Source organism: Schistocerca serialis, unplaced genomic scaffold (genome assembly GCF_023864345.2).
Source record: "Schistocerca serialis cubense isolate TAMUIC-IGC-003099 unplaced genomic scaffold, iqSchSeri2.2 HiC_scaffold_1242, whole genome shotgun sequence".
Lineage (NCBI taxonomy): Eukaryota > Metazoa > Arthropoda > Insecta > Orthoptera > Acrididae > Schistocerca > Schistocerca serialis.
In genome coordinates, this window is record NW_026047450.1 from 62,501 (window position 1) to 67,500 (window position 5,000).

A 5,000-nucleotide genomic window follows, 5' to 3' on the forward strand; every position below is an offset into this window, starting at 1 on the left:
GACGTGACAAATCGGATGATCCCGCAGGCATGCACTTACGATAATCACTATCAACGAACCTGCCGCCCCCCCCCCCAAATACACCTTTCCCTACAACAATGTGTACCTTAACCTAAGCTATATTGTACCTTAACTTAAGCTATATCGTACCTTAACCTAACCGACATTGCGCCTTAACCTAACCTACGTTGTACCTTAACCTAACCTACGTTGTACCTTAACCTAACCTACGTTGTACCTTAACCTAACCTACGTTGTACCTTAACCTAACCTACGTTGTACCTTAACCTAACCTACGTTGTACCTTAACCTAACCTACGTTGTACCTTAACCTAACCTACGTTGTACCTTAACCTAACCTACGTTGTACCTTAACCTAACCTACGTTGTACCTTAACCTAACCTACGTTGTACCTTAACCTAACCTACGTTGTACCTTAACCTAACCTACGTTGTACCTTAACCTAACCTACGTTGTGCCTTAACCTAACCCATGTTGTGCCTTAACCTAACCCATGTTGTGCCTTAACCTAACCCATGTTGTGCCTTAACCTAACCCATGTTGTGCCTTAACCTAACCCATGTTGTGCCTTAACCTAACCCATGTTGTGCCTTAACCTAACCCATGTTGTGCCTTAACCTAACCCATGTTGTGCCTTAACCTAACCCATGTTGTGCCTTAACCTAACCCATGTTGTGCCTTAACCTAACCCATGTTGTGCCTTAACCTAACCCATGTTGTGCCTTAACCTAACCCATGTTGTGCCTTAACCTAACCCATATTGTGCCTTAACCTAACCCATATTGTACCTTAACCTAACCCATATTGTACCTTAACCTAACCCATATTGTACCTTAACCTAACCCATATTGTACCTTAACCTAACCCATATTGTACCTTAACCTAACCCATATTGTACCTTAACCTAACCCATGTTGTACCTTAACGTAACCCATGTTGTGCCTTAACGTAACCCAATTTGTGCCTTAACGTAACCCATGTTGTGCCTTAACGTAACCCAATTTGTGCCTTAACGTAACCCAATTTGTGCCTTAACGTAACCCAATTTGTGCCTTAACGTAACCCAATTTGTGCCTTAACGTAACCCAATTTGTGCCTTAACGTAACCCAATTTGTGCCTTAACGTAACCCAATTTGTGCCTTAACGTAACCCAATTTGTGCCTTAACGTAACCCAATTTGTGCCTTAACGTAACCCATGTTGTGCCTTAACGTAACCCATGTTGTGCCTTAACGTAACCCATGTTGTGCCTTAACGTAACCCATGTTGTGCCTTAACGTAACCCATGTTGTGCCTTAACGTAACCTAATTTGTGCCTTAACGTAACCTAATTTGTGCCTTAACGTAACCTAATTTGTGCCTTAACGTAACCTAATTTGTGCCTTAACGTAACCTAATTTGTGCCTTAACGTAACCTAATTTGTGCCTTAACGTAACCCATGTTGTGCCTTAACGTAACCCATGTTGTGCCTTAACGTAACCCATGTTGTGCCTTAACGTAACCCATGTTGTGCCTTAACATAACCTAATTTGCGCTTTAACGTAACCCATGTTGTGCCTTAACCTAACCTATATTGCGCCTCAACCTAACCTATATTGCGCCTCAACATAACCTATATTGCGCCTTAACCTGACGCACGTTGTCGCTGAACCTGCTCTGTAATTGTTATGCAACTCGTTAAATTAGTGTAGTGTTGCCTAACCGCAACCCTCGCAATATAGTTCGCTATTCGCACTGCCCGGTCCCCTGTGTATCGCGTCATGTTAAACACCTTGCAGGTGTTGCTGACTTTCCACATGCTCCTGCTATACACTCTAATGTGGATAGCAGCAGGACGTACATGCCCCCCCCCCCCTTCCCCCCTGCCTTCGCAAGCTGGTCGTTGAGAAGTTTGCATGTTCAATGCCCTTCGCATGCCGACGTACTCAGCCTACGTTGTGGTACGGCCTGTCACCTGTCCGCCGATGTACGCAAAACCCACAAACTGTACTGCACATTGGTCCGTATGTACTGAATGATACATCGTGGCACATGTGTGACCGTACGACGACTGCGCCTAGCAACGGCAGACCATACAGTCCAAATATTGTGCACGCAGCTACGTGTCGTCTCCCTATAAGAGCTGGATTGCAGTGTGGTACGCCATTCAGACGTGTGGGAGGAACGGACGCCCTGGATGGCGATCAGCATGAGCAGTCTGTTGATGTGGTGGAGCGTGTATTCGGACGTAGTCGTCTCTTCTCACACACCGTGATAGCATGTTGCACCGCGTTCCACATCTGCGACATCCTGCAGAGGCCGGCTGACAGTCGTTCGCGCAATGGACACCGCATACGTACGGGGGCTACCTTCCACGTGTTCTCGAGGCGTGCACATGTTGTTGCGTCTATGTGGGCAGACGTAGTGTGTTGTGACACCTGACACAGGCATGCAATACTCGTTGCAAATGGCGATGGACGTCTACGTTTGCTGGTGACGTTACGCAAATGAACAACAGGTAACCCGTTGTGGTGCGGTTGTTCTCGCTAGAGGTGAATCAGTGTTGGCGACGATCGGTCGAGCTATTAACCGGTTGTTTCAGGGATACCCACCATGCCCACGAACGTGAAAGGGGACCCACCATGCCCACGAACGTGAAAGGGGATCTGGGTGTGAGGCGATACGCGGCGGTGGCTGGGTGGGACCGTCCCCGGCCGGTGAGGGGGGGCCGCCCGGCGTGCTGGCAGCGCGGTGCGTGGGCGCACGCGCTACAGCCGGCTGGTGGGGGCGGCCAGTGGCAGGCGCGCCGGCCGACGGACGCGGCAGGCGGCGCAGCTGCGCGCCGGCGCCCCCTGCTCGCGGCGCCTTGCGGCCAAAGTAGGTCCTCGCGGGCCCGGTGCGAAGCGCGGTGGCCATCTGCAGTGTGCTGGTCCGATTGAGGACTGTGTGCGCTGAGGATGCGCCGCCGCTCGGCGCTCGGCGCCGCGACGCCGTCTGCTGCTCGGTCGCCCCAGCGGTTCTCGCAGGTGGTTTGTATCGCAGCTGTGCGGACGTGTTGGCGCGTGCGCTGTGCTGGGAGAGTTCGCTTCGGCACCCAAGTGGGGCTTTTGTCCTTCTGTGGCGCTGGCGTTGGAGCTGCCGGTCACCGTAGGTGGCGCGTGTTGTCTCCCGCCGGCAATGCCACGACAGCACGCTCCCGGGCCTCTGTCGGCAGCGGCAAGCTCAGTTGGGAGCACGGGTGGTCGCACCTAAAGCGTCTACTCGCCTAACTCCGGGCGATTGCGCCTCTCTCGAACCCGACCAAGTACTTAGGACGGCGCTGCGCGCCGCCGGGACCTGAGAGGGTTTCGAGGTGTGTTGTGCAGGGGAGCTCAGCCTCCTCCTGTTTGCAGAATAATTGAGCGGACGCTTGCGTGTTCGCGCGGGCCCCCGGGACACACTCCCGGGCGGCCGGCTGCTCAGCTCTAGTTGACGCAGCTCCCTGGTTGATCCTGCCAGTAGTCATATGCTTGTCTCAAAGATTAAGCCATGCATGTCTCAGTACAAGCCGCATTAAGGTGAAACCGCGAATGGCTCATTAAATCAGTTATGGTTCCTTAGATCGTACCCACGTTACTTGGATAACTGTGGTAATTCTAGAGCTAATACATGCAAACAGAGTCCCGACCAGAGATGGAAGGGACGCTTTTATTAGATCAAAACCAATCGGTCGGCTCGTCCGGTCCGTTTGCCTTGGTGACTCTGAATAACTTTGGGCTGATCGCACGGTCCTCGTACCGGCGACGCATCTTTCAAATGTCTGCCTTATCAACTGTCGATGGTAGGTTCTGCGCCTACCATGGTTGTAACGGGTAACGGGGAATCAGGGTTCGATTCCGGAGAGGGAGCCTGAGAAACGGCTACCACATCCAAGGAAGGCAGCAGGCGCGCAAATTACCCACTCCCGGCACGGGGAGGTAGTGACGAAAAATAACGATACGGGACTCATCCGAGGCCCCGTAATCGGAATGAGTACACTTTAAATCCTTTAACGAGTATCTATTGGAGGGCAAGTCTGGTGCCAGCAGCCGCGGTAATTCCAGCTCCAATAGCGTATATTAAAGTTGTTGCGGTTAAAAAGCTCGTAGTTGGATTTGTGTCCCACGCTGTTGGTTCACCGCCCGTCGGTGTTTAACTGGCATGTATCGTGGGACGTCCTGCCGGTGGGGCGAGCCGAAGGCGTGCGACCGCCTCGTGCGTGCTCGTGCGTCCCGAGGCGGACCCCGTTGAAATCCTACCAGGGTGCTCTTTATTGAGTGTCTCAGTGGGCCGGCACGTTTACTTTGAACAAATTAGAGTGCTTAAAGCAGGCAAGCCCGCCTGAATACTGTGTGCATGGAATAATGGAATAGGACCTCGGTTCTATTTTGTTGGTTTTCGGAACCCGAGGTAATGATTAATAGGGACAGGCGGGGGCATTCGTATTGCGACGTTAGAGGTGAAATTCTTGGATCGTCGCAAGACGAACAGAAGCGAAAGCATTTGCCAAGTATGTTTTCATTAATCAAGAACGAAAGTTAGAGGTTCGAAGGCGATCAGATACCGCCCTAGTTCTAACCATAAACGATGCCAGCCAGCGATCCGCCGCAGTTCCTCCGATGACTCGGCGGGCAGCCTCCGGGAAACCAAAGCTTTTGGGTTCCGGGGGAAGTATGGTTGCAAAGCTGAAACTTAAAGGAATTGACGGAAGGGCACCACCAGGAGTGGAGCCTGCGGCTTAATTTGACTCAACACGGGAAACCTCACCAGGCCCGGACACCGGAAGGATTGACAGATTGATAGCTCTTTCTTGATTCGGTGGGTGGTGGTGCATGGCCGTTCTTAGTTGGTGGAGCGATTTGTCTGGTTAATTCCGATAACGAACGAGACTCTAGCCTGCTAACTAGTCGCGTGACATCCTTCGTGCTGTCAGCGATTACTTTTCTTCTTAGAGGGACAGGCGGCTTCTAGCCGCACGAG

At 51.9% G+C, this 5,000-nt stretch overlaps 1 non-coding gene across 1 annotated transcript in view; it reads left to right on the forward strand.

Annotated features, from left to right (window-relative positions):
• The first annotated feature begins 3,480 nt into the window (after positions 1 to 3,480).
• LOC126436725 (small subunit ribosomal RNA) overlaps positions 3,481 to 5,000 on the forward strand; it is a 1,909-nt gene continuing 389 nt past the window's right edge. The window contains exon 1 of the ribosomal RNA XR_007580871.1: positions 3,481 to 5,000. This exon is cut by the window's right edge and continues 389 nt beyond it. This is a non-coding gene — a ribosomal RNA (small subunit ribosomal RNA).